This window comes from Hemiscyllium ocellatum, chromosome 13, assembly GCF_020745735.1.
Source record: "Hemiscyllium ocellatum isolate sHemOce1 chromosome 13, sHemOce1.pat.X.cur, whole genome shotgun sequence".
NCBI lineage: Eukaryota > Metazoa > Chordata > Chondrichthyes > Orectolobiformes > Hemiscylliidae > Hemiscyllium > Hemiscyllium ocellatum.
The window spans coordinates 89,345,553-89,357,970 of NC_083413.1; positions in this window are offsets into that span (position 1 = coordinate 89,345,553).

The window sequence follows — 12,418 nt, forward strand, 5'->3', positions numbered from 1 at the left end:
CCTTCGGTCCCTTTTAGGCCTCTTTTAAACCTTTGCCCTCTCACCTCAAACCTATGCCCCTACCCTGACTATTCACCCTGTCCATGCCCCTCATGATTTTATAAACTTCTATAAAGTCACCCCTCAGCCTCCAACACTCCACTGAATCTGACCTGTACTGAGATCGCACTCGATATGCACTCGATGCAAATATTGATTTGTACAATTGATCATTGTGTCATTTTTGACTATTTTATGAATTGCAGATTTCTGTTTAAGATCTTCAAGAGTTTTCAGTGAAATAAGGGATATCTTTGCTTTGTTGCTGTTTTTTGATTCTATGGATAATATTTTGGATGTGTCTATTGATATAATTAATTGACCTTGCAACTTCAGTCTTTGTAACTGAACTAAAAAGATCTGTCACATTTTGGAATTGATCTTGTAGTTCAGCTGTGGTTACAATTTGAATTGAAAGAACCCACAAGCTGGGGAAAGCTGCCCAGTTATTAACGACAGCTTGACCCCCAGCGACCAGTTCTCCAGCTGGAAACTGAGTGATACACCGTTTCCAGTCAGAGACATTGTGTCAACTTGCTGCACATCACTGGGATCCTCTGTGAGGGAGCTCTATCTTTCTGTCATCATTAATGTGATGGGAGCAGTCCCTTTATTAAATATTGAAATGTCAATTTGTAAAGTGCCCGGAAAGAGAACGTGTGCTTACTAAAATTGACTGGACTTATATTGCACCCACTGTAAACTTACTGTTGCGAGACCCAACGGCAGGATTTTGCACTGTCTGCTTTTAATTCTCTCACTGTCTCTGTACTCACTCCAGTAGAACAGGCTGTGTTGATGTAATGGAGATGGTGTAACTCCATCCCAATATCTCTGGTTCCTGCTGTGTGTGCTTCTAGTGATTGGCTCTCGGACATTTGGACCCATTTTAAGGAAGGAATCCAGGTTTGAGAGTGACCAGCAAATCATTTCAACAGCTTCACCCTGAGCTGGAGAGGATGGAGCTGACATGATGCTGCCTTATTTTCAACTGGGACATCCAATTGGAGCATTTTGGAGTGAAGCCATGGGGACGATTGTGCTTACAAGTCAGATCATGTGAAGATGTCCCACGTGTTGATGTCAGCTCATTCCTGATGAAAGACTGTATTTTTGTTCATGTTGTGGTTTTCTTTCATTCTATTTAAATCTCATGTCAAACAGGAAGTGGATATTCCTGTAGAAACCAACACTCAGTTGTGGTACATTCATCAGTTTCTGTTGTTCTGTACTGACCTTGTTTTGTTGATAATAGATTGAATAGGACCAGATTTTATTTTAGTGGGAGGATGCCACAAATAAATGGGTCATAGAGTCACAGAGATGTACAGCATGGAAACAGACCCTTCGGTCCAACCTGTCCACGCCGACCACATATTCCAACCCAACCTAGTCCCATCTGCCAGCACCCGGCCTATATCCCTCCAAACCCTTCCTATTCATAAACCCATTCAAATGCCTCTTAAATGTTGCAATTCTACCAGCCTCCACTACATCCTCTGGCAGCTCATTCCATACACATACCCCCCTCTGCATGAAGAGGTTGCCCCTCAGGTCTCTTTTCTATCTTTCCCGTCTCACCCTGAAGCTATGCCCTCTAGTTTTGGACTCCCCGGCTCCAGAGTAAAGACTTTGTCTATTTATTATATCCATGCCCCTCATAATTTTATAAACCTCTATAAGGTCACCTCTCAGCCTCCCATGCTCCAGGGAAAACAACCCCAGCCTGTTCAGTCTCTCCCCATAGCTCAAATCCTTCAACCCTGGCAACATCCTTGTAAATCTTTTCTGAACGCTTTCAAGTTTCACAACAACTTTCCAATAGAAAGGAGACCAGAATTGCATGCAATATACCAACAGTGGCCTAACCAATGTCCTATACAGTTGCAACATGACCTCTCAACTCCTGTACTCAACACTCTGACCAATAAAGGAAAGCATACCAAATACCTTTTTCATTATCCTATTTACCTGCAACTCCACTTTCAAGGAGCTATGAACTATGAACCTGCACTCCAAGGTCTCTTTATTCAGCAACACTCCCTTGGACCTTACCATTAAATGTACAAGTCCTGTTAAGATTTACTTTCCCAAAATGAAGCACCTCGCATTTATCGGAATTAAACTCCATCTGCCACTTCTCAGCCAATTGGCCCATCTGGTCCAGATCCTGTTGTAATCTGAGGTAACCCTCTTCACTGTCCACTACACCTCCAATTTTGGTGTCATCTGCAAACTTACTAATTGTAACTCTTATGCTCGCATCCAAATCATTTATGTAAATGACAAAAAGTAGTGGACCCAGCATCAATCCTTGTGGCACTCCACTGGTCATAGGCCTCTAGTCTGAAAAACAACCCTCCACCACCACCCTTTGTCTTCTAACTTTGAGCCAGTTCTGTATCCAAATGGCTAGTTCTCCCTGTATTCCATGAGATCTAACCTTGCTCATCAGTCTCCCATGGGGAACCTCGTTGAATGTCCATTACATCACATTTACTGCTCTGCCCTCATCAATCTTCTTTGTTACTTCTTCAAACAACTGTATCAAGTTTGTGAGACATGATTTCCCACACACAAAGCCATGTTGACTATCCTGAATCAGCCCTTGCCTTTCCAATTACATGTACATCCTGTCTCTCGGGATTCCCTCCAACAACTTGCCCACCACCGAGGTCAGGCTCACTGGTCTAAAGTTCCCTGGCTTGTCTTTACTGCCCTTCTTAAACAGTGGCACCACGTTTGCCAATCTCCAGTCTTCCAGCACCTCACCTGTGACTATCGATGATACAAATATCTCAGCAAGAGGCCCTGCAATCACTTCTGTAGCTTCCCACAGAGTTCTCGGGTACACCTGATCAGGTCCTGGGGATTTATCCACTTTTAACCGTTTCAAGACATCCAGGACTTCCTCCTCCGTAATCTGGACATTTTGCATGGTGTCACCATCTATTTCCCGACAGTCTATATCTTCCATGTCCTTTTCCACAGTAAATACTGATCCAAAACACTCATTTAGTATCTCCCCCATTTTCTGTGGCTCCACACAATGGCCGCCTTACTGATCTTTGAGGGGTCCTATTCGCTCCCGAGTCACCCTTTTGTCCTTAATTTATTTGTAAAAACCCTTTGGATTCTCCTTAGTTCTATTTGCCAATGCTATCTCATGTCCCCTTTTTTGCCCTCCTGATTTGCATCTTAAATATACTCCTACTTCCTTTAAACTCTTCTAATGAGTCACACGATCTATCCTGTCTATATCTTACATATGCTTCATTGTTTTTCTTAACCAAACCCTCAAAATCTTTAGTCATCTAACATTCCCTGTACGTACCAGCCTTCCCTTTCACCCTGACAGGAATATACTTTCACTGGATTCTCGTTATCTCATTTGTGAAGGCTTCCCATTTTCCAGCCGTCCCTTTACCTGCGAACATCTGCCTCCAATCAGCTTTCGAAAGTTCTTTCCTAATACCATCAAAATTGGCCTTTCTCCAATTTAGAACTTCAACTTTTAGATCTGGTCTATCCTTTTCTATCATGATTTTAAAACGAATATAATTATGGTCACTGGCCCCAAAGTGCTCCCCCACTGACACCTCAGACACCTGTCCTGCCTTATTTCCCAAGGGTAGGTCAAGTTTTGCACCTTCTCTAGTAGGTACATCCACATACTGATTCAGAAAATTGTCTTGTACACACTTAAGAAATTCATCTCCATCTCTATCCTTAACACAATGGCAGTCCCAGTCGATGTTTGGAAAGTTAAAATCCCCTACCATAACTACCCTATTATTTTTACAAGTTTGTTTCTCAATTTCCCTCTGACATTAGGGGGTCTATAATACAACCCCATGAAGGTGATCATCCCTTTCTTATTTCTCAGTTCCACCCAAATAACTTCCCTGGATGTATTTCCAGGAATATCCTCCCTCAGCACAGCTGTAATGTTATCCCTTATCAAAAATGCCACTCCCCCTCCTCTCTTGCCTCCCTTTCTATCCTTCCTGTAGCATTTGTATCCTGGAACATTAAGCTGCCAGTCCTGCCCATCCCTGAGCCATGTTTCTGTAATTGCTATGATATCCCAGTCCCATGTTCCTAACCATGCTCTGAGTTAATCTGACTTCCCTGTAAGGCCTCTTGCATTGAAATCAATGCAGTGTAATTTATTAGCCCTACCCTGTCTCTGCCTGCCCTGACTGTTTGATTCACTTCTGTTCTCAACCGTACCAGTCTCAGATAGATCTCTTTCCTCACTATCTCCCTGCCCCCCCCATCTTACCAGTTTAAAAACTCCCAAGCTGTTCTATCAAATGAGGCTAAACGCCAGCTCGTGGACACCTCCTCCTGCTGTCCCCTTGACCATGACCCCACCTCCCACCACCAAACCATCATCTCCCAGACCATCCATAACCTCATCACCTCAGGGGATCTCCCATCCACCGCCTCCAACTTCATCGTCCCACAACCCCGCACCGCCCGTTTCTACCTCCTGCCCAAAATCCACAAACCTGACTGCCCCGGCCGACCCATTATCTTAGCCTGCTCCTGCCCCACCGAACTCACCTCTGCATACCTCAACATGCTCTTGTCCCCCTTAGTCCAAGAACTCCCAACCTATGTTTGGGACACCATCCATGCCCTCTACCTCCTCCATGATTTTCGCTTCCCGGGCCCCCAATGCCTTATCTTCACCATGGACATCCAGTCCCTGTACACCTCCATCCCCCATCACGAAGGACTCAAAGCCCTCTGCTTCTTCCTTTCCTGCCGACCCAACCAGTACCCTTCCACTGACACCCTCCTTCGACTGACTGAACTGGTCCTCACCCTGAACAACTTCTCTTTCCAATCCTCCCACTTCCTCCAAACCAAAGAAATAGCCATTAGCACTCGCAGGGGCCCCAGCTATGCCTGCCTCTTCGTCAGATATGTGGAACAGTCCATCTTTCGCAGTTACACTGGCACCACCTTTTCCTCCGCTACATTGATGACTGTATTGGCGCTGCCTTGTGCTCACACGAGGAGGTTGAACAGTTCATCCACTTTACCAACACCTTCCACCCCAACCTCAAATTTACCTGGACCATCTCAGACTCCTCCCTCCCCTTCCTAGACCTCTCCATTTCTATCTTGGGCGACCGGCTCAACACGGACATTCACTATAAACCGACCGACTCCCACAGCTACCTAGATTACACCTCCTCCCACCCTACGCCCTGTAAAAACGCCATCCCATATTCCCAATTCCTTCGCCTTCGCCGCATCTGCTCCCAGGAGGACCAGTTCCAATACCGAACAACCCAGATGGCCTCTTTCTTCAAAGACCACAATTTCCCCTCAGACATGGTTGACGATGCTCTCCACCACATCTCCTTCACTTCCCGCTCCTCCGCCCTTGAATCCCACACCTCCAATCGCCACCAGGACAGAACCCCACTAGTCCTCACCTACCACCCCACCAACCTCCAGATACTTCATATCATCCTTCGTCATTTCCGCCACCTCCAAACGGACCCCACCACCAAGGATCTATTTCCCTCCCCTCCCCTATCAGCGTTCTGGAAAGACCACTCCCTCCGTGACTCCCTCGTCAGGTCCACACGCCCCACCAACCCAATCTCCACTCCCGCCATCTTCCCCTGCAACCGCAAGAAATGCAAAACTTGCGCCCACACCTCCCCCCTTACTTCCCTCCAAGGCCCCAAGGGATCCTTCCATATCCCCCACAAATGCACCTGCACCTCCACACACATCATTTACTGCATCCGCTGCACCTGATGTGGCCTCCTCTACATTGGGGAGACAGGCCGCTTACTTGCGGAACATTTCAGAGAACACCTCTGGGACAACTGCACCAACCAACCCAACCACCTCGTGGCTGAACACTTTAACATTCCCTCCCACTCCACCAACAACATGCAGGTTCTTGGACTCCTCCATCGCCAGACCATGGCAACACGACGGCTGGAGGAAGAGCGCCTTATCTTCTGCCTAGGAACCCTCCAACCACACGGGATGAATGCAGATTTCTCCAGCTTCCTCATTTCCCCTCCTCCCACCTTGTCTCAGTCCCAACCCTCAAACTCAGCACTACCTTCCTAACCTGCAATCTTCTTCCTGACCTCTCCGCCCCCACCCCCCTCTCCAGCCTATCACCCCCACCTTAACCTCCTTCCACCTATTGCATTCCCAATGCTCCTCCCCCAAGTCCCTCCTCCCTACCTTTTATCTTAGCCTGCTTGGCACACCTTCCTCATTCCTGAAGAATGGCTTATGCCCGAAATGTTGATTCTCCTGCTCCTTGGATGCTGCCTGACCTGCTGCGCTTTTCCAGCAACACATTTTTCAGCTCTGATCGCCAGCATCTGCAGTCCTCACTTTCTCCTAGCAAATTTCCCTGCCAGGATATTAGTCCCTTTCCAATTTAGGTGCAATCAATCCACCTTTTGTAGTTCACTTCCACCCCAAAAGAGATTCCAATGATCCAAAAATGTGGATCCTTCTCCCATACACCAGCTCCTCAGCCATGCATTCATCTGCTCTATCCTCCTATTCCTGCCCTCATCAGCTCATAGCACTGGGAGTAATGCAGATATTACTACCCTTGAGGACCTCCTTTATAAATTTCTGCCTAACTCTCTGTAATCTCCTTTCAGAATCTCAACTTTTCCCTTCCTATATCATTGGTTGCAATGTGGACAATGACCTCTTGCTGGCCCCTCTCCCCCGTGAGAACATTCTGCACCCTCTCTGAGACATCCTTGATCCTGACACCAGGGAAACAACACACCATTCTGCTTTTTCTCTGATGGCCACAGAAACGTCTGTCTGTACCTCGGACTACAGAATCCCCTAACACAATTGATGTCTTGGAACTGCTATACCCCTCGTTGCATTAGAACCAGTCTCAACACCAGAAACTTGGCTGTTTATGCTATGTTCCCCTGAGAATCTATCACCCCCTACATTTTCCAAAGCAGCACACCTGTTTGAAATGGGTATATCCACAAAAGACTCCTGCCCTAGGTGCCAACCTCTCTTACCCTTCCTGGAGTTAACCCATCTATGTGACTGTATCTGAGACTTTCACCCCTTCCTATAACTGAATCCATCACATTCTGTTTCTATTGCAAATTCCTCATCGCTTCTATCTGTCTCTCCAACCGTTCCACTTGATCTGATAAGATTCGCATCCAACAGCATTTGTGGCAGATATAATCCGCAGTAACCCTTAAACTCTCTTTAAACTCCCACATCTGACAAGAAATACATATCACTGCAAAGGCCATTTTTGCTCCTTCACAATCTACAGACCCAGAAAATAACACCGTCTTATTCCTCTCCAAAACACTGCCCCAAGTTAAATTAAGAGCTATGGCTTATATTTTAAGTTTAATCAAGAGACTTATCTTCAAAAACATATAATCAAGAACCCACTGTACTCACTAATACAGCCTTTCTCATGGACAGACTTAAAATAACAATTAACTTATCTGATTCTATGTTGTGAACTTCACCGAAACCGGTTCCTCCAAGATTAGTTGTGAACAACACTGGCACCTCCACAACCTGGAAACATGGCTTTCCGTTTTATAAGCTGAAAATGTGTTGCTGGAAAAGCGCAGCAGGTCAGGCAGCATCCAAGGAGCGGGAGAATCGACGTTCCGGGCATGAGCCTTCCTGAAGAAGGGCTCATGCCCGGAACGTCGATTCTCCTGCTCCTTGGATGCTGCCTGACCTGCTGCGCTTTTCCAGCAACACATTTTCAGCTCTGATCTCCAGCATCTGCAGTCCTCACTTTCTCCCTTCCGTTTTATACAACTACCTCATTCCAGTTGAGAGCCAGCTTTGGGTATTGAATCTATGCCTGTGCTTAAAGTCCATTCAAAGTTAGATAAATGGCCTGATTTCTTATTGTTGGCGTCCTAGCTCAGTACAGAAGTTCATTAGGGTGCTCTGACATATTTATTACATAGAGTCATAGAGCACAGAAACAGACCTCCAGTCCAACCAGTCCATACCGAACATAATCCCAAACTAAACTAGCCACACCTGTCTTCTCCTGGCCCATATCCCTTTCCTATTCATGTATCCATCCAAATGTCTTTTAAATGTTGTAATAGAAATTGTATTCAACACTTCCTCAGGAAGTTCATTCCACGCACGAACCACCTTCTGTGTAAAACGTTTGCCTCATCTCTTTTTTAAATCTCTCTCCTCTCACCTTAAAAATGTGGCCCCTAGTCTTGAAATTCCTCTTCATAAGGAAAAAACAGCTCCCATCAACTATACCTGTACCTCGCATAATTTTATAAGGTTCAATCAGATCGCTTTTCAACCTCCAACATTCCAGCAAGAAAAATGTCCCGGCCTATCCAGCCTTTCTAATAAGTCAAACTTTCCATATCCGGCAACATCTCAGTAAATCTCTTCTTAGCCATCTCGACCTTCCTATAACTGGGCGACCAGGACTGGACACAGTATTCCAGAAGAGGCTTTGCAATCTTCTGTACAATCTCAATATAATGTCCCAACTCCTGTACTCAAAGGACTGAGCAATGGACTCCTCTCATAGTCCCAAACTCCTCTTATTGTTAAGAAATCATTTATACTTCCAACAGTTACATTTTACTCTGCGGAAAGTTAAAGGTTTACTTCCTGCCTTGTATACTTTGATCAATTAGTTAAGACATGATGAATGGATCTATTTTTAAATAACTGCAGTGTTTCAGTATTCTCAATGATGTATATATGTGTAAATCTCTGCTGATGATTTTGACACAATAAATTGTTTTGGAAAGGGTTGAATTTGCTGTGAATTTTATTCATCTCTGTGCTGGATTGAGTCAGCAGGTTCAAATTGGGAGTTAACGGTGGCACAGTGGTTAGCACTGCTGCCTCACAGCACCAGAGACCTGGGTTCAGTTCCCACCTCAGGCAACTGACTGTGTGGAGTTTGTACATTCTGCCTGTGTCTGCATGGGTTTGCTCTGGTTTCCTCCCACAGTCCAAAAATGTGCGGGTTAGGTGAATTGGCCATGCTAAATTGCCCGTAGTGTTAGGTGTAGGGGAATGGGTCTGGATGGGCTGTGCTTCGGTGGGTCTGTGTGGACTTGTTGGGCTGAAGGGCCTGTTTCCACACTGTAAGTAATCTAATCTTAACTTTTCCCACATGAGTTTTTAATCGGTTGTTCTCTGATGCAGTGATCCCAGTTCCTGGATCTTGTTTCCTGTCTCCCCACCCAGCCCCCACAAACCTGCACCAACCACACAATCCAGAAGAAACAGACTGAATGCAGGCCGCTCCTGCAGGGCTCATGGGGGCAAGTGTCTGATCAATATTCCCTTGACTCTGGTCAATTACCAGTTGCACGAGAGATAGTGCCAAGTGGTGGAAAACGCCCAAAATAGGACTAGACAATGAGAACATCTTCATGTAGAGATTGCAACAGAGTAAAACGTTCACAATGCTCTTCATAGGACTGCTGGCAAATAAAAATTGATGCCAAGTCACATCATCAAATATTAAGACGAGTATAGAAAGAGGATCATTCATCATGCTATTTGCATGACAAAAGCTATATTAATGTCTCCACTCTTCCATTTCTTCATTGAAAGCCAAATTGAAATTAGATAATAAAGTCAGCATGTTTCAGGGAAAGAGTTGGCAGGGAGCAGATGATAAACATAATGGCACTGGTGGTCTAAGGTGCATTTGTTTTAATGCAATAAGTATGGTAGGTAAGGCAGATGAAAGTGGCTTGAATTAGTACTTGGGAATATAGTGCTATTGCTATTACTGAGACTTGGTTGAGGGAAGGGCATAATTGGCAACTCAATATCCCAGGATGTTGATTCTTCAGGCAGGATCTAGAAGGAGGTAAAAGGGGTTGCTTTACCGGTCAGAGAGGATATCACAGCTGTGCTGAAGGAGGGCACTATGGAGGACTCAAGCAGTGAGGCAATATGGGCAGAGTTCAGAAATAGGAAGGGTGTGCTAACGATGTTAGGGCTGTACTACAGACCTCTCAACAGTGAGCGTGAGATTTAAATATGTTAACAGATTATGGAAAGATGGAGGAACTATGGGTACATTTAATTTTCCCAACATTAACTGGGATTCACTTAGTGTCAGAGTCTAGATGAAGCAGAATTTGTAAGGAGCATCCAGAAGAGTTTTCTAGAGCAGTATGTAAATAGTCCAACTCAGGAAGAGGCCATACTGGACCTGGTGGTGGGGAATGAGCCCAGCCAGGTGTTTGAAATTTCAGTAGGGGATCACTTTGGAAATAGTGATCACAATTCTTTAAGTTTTAGAATACTCATGGACAAAGAATAGTGTGGTCCTAAAGGAAGAGTGTTAAATTGGGGGAAGGCAAACTATACCAAAATTCAGCAGGAGCTTGGAAATATGGATTGGGAGCAGCTGTTTGAAGGTAAATCCATATTTAATACGTGGAAGGCTTTTAAAGAGAGGTTGATTGGAGTGCAGGAGAGACATGTTCCTGTGAAAATGAGGGATAGAAATAACAAGATTAGGGAACCATGGATGACAGGTGAAATTGTGAGCCTGACTAAGAGGATAAAGGAAGCATTCATAAGTTCTCGGTGACTGAAGACAGATGAAGCTTTGGAAGAATATCTGGAATGTAGGACCAATCTGAAGTGAGGAATTAAGAGGGATAAAATGGGTCACGAAATATCTTTAGCAAACAGGATTAAGGAAAATCCCAAAGACTCTTATTTATTTCTGAGGAGCAAGAGGGTAACGAGAGAAAAGATTGGCCACTCAAGGACAAAGGAGGAAAGTTATGCGTGGAGTCAGAGAAAATGGCTGAAATCCTTAACAAGTACTTTACATCGGTATTCACTGAGGAGAGGAACATGACCGATGTTGAGGTTAGGGATAGATGTTTGATTACTCTCGGTCAAGTCAGCATAAGGGGGGAGGAAGTGTTGGGTATTCTCAAATGCATTAAGGTGGACAAGGCCCCAGGTCCACTTGGGATCAATCCCAGGTTACTGCGGGAAGTGAAAGAGGAAATAGCTGGGGCCTTAACAGATAACTTTGCAACATCCTTGAACACAAGCGACATCCCAGAGGATTGGAGAATTGCTAATGTTATCCCCTTGTGTAAGAAGGGGAGTAGGGATAATCCAGGTAATTATAGACCGGTGTGCCTGACGTCAGTGATAGGAAGCCGCTGTAGAAGATACTGAGGGGTAGGATCTATTCCCATTTGGAAGAAAATGAGCTTATCAGTGACAGGCAACATGGCTTTGTGCAGGGAAGGTCATGTGTTACCAACTTAAAAGAATTATTTAAGGAAATGAAAAAGTAGATTGATGAGGGAAGGGCTGTAGATGTCATATGCATGGACTTCAGAAAGGCATTTAATAAGGCTCCCCATGGGAGGCTGATGGAGAAAGTGAAGTCGCCTAGGGTCCAGGGTGTACTAGCTAGATGGATAGAGAACTGGCTGGGCAACAGGAGACAGAGTAGTAGTGGAAGGGAGTTTCTCAAAATGGAGAACTGTGACCAGTGGTGTTCCACAGGGATCTGTGCTGGGACCACTGTTGTTTGTGATATATGTAAATGATCTGGAGGAAGGTATGGGTGGTCGGATTAGCAAGCTTGCAGATGACACTAAGATTGGTGGAGTAGCAGATAATGAAGGCGGCACGGTGGCACAGTGGTTGGGCGGCACGGTGGCACAGTGGTTAGCACTGCTGCCTCACAGCGCCTGAAGACCCGGGTTCAATTCCCGACTCAGGCGACTGACTGTGTGGAGTTTGCACGTTCTCCCCGTGTCTGCGTGGGTTTCCTCCGGGTGCTCCGGTTTCCTCCCACAGTCCAAAGATGTGCGGGTCAGGTGAATTGGCCATGCTAAATTGCCCGTAGTGTTAGGTAAGGAGTAATGTAGGGGTATGGGTGGGTTTCGCTTCGGCGGGTCGGTGTGGACTTGTTGGGCCGAAGGGCCTGTTTCCACACTGTAAGTCTAATCTAATCTAATCTAGAGACTCTGGATTAGTGGTGCTGGAAGAGCACAGCAGTTCAAGCAGCATCCAAGGAGCAGCAAAATCGACATTTCAGGCAAACGCCCTTCATCAGGAATAAAGGCAGAGAACCTGAAGCGTGGAGAGATAAGCTAGAGGAAGGTGGGGGTGGGGAGAAAGTAGCTTGGAGTACAATGGGTGAGTGGGGGAATGGATGAAGGTGATAGGTCAGGGAGGAGAGGGTGGAGTGGATAGGTAGAAAAGGAGATAGGCAGGTAGGACAAGTCCGGACAAGTCATGGGGACAGTGCTGAGCTGGAAGTTTGGAACTAGGGTGAGGTGGGGGAAGGGGAAATGAGGAAACTGTTGAAGTCCAC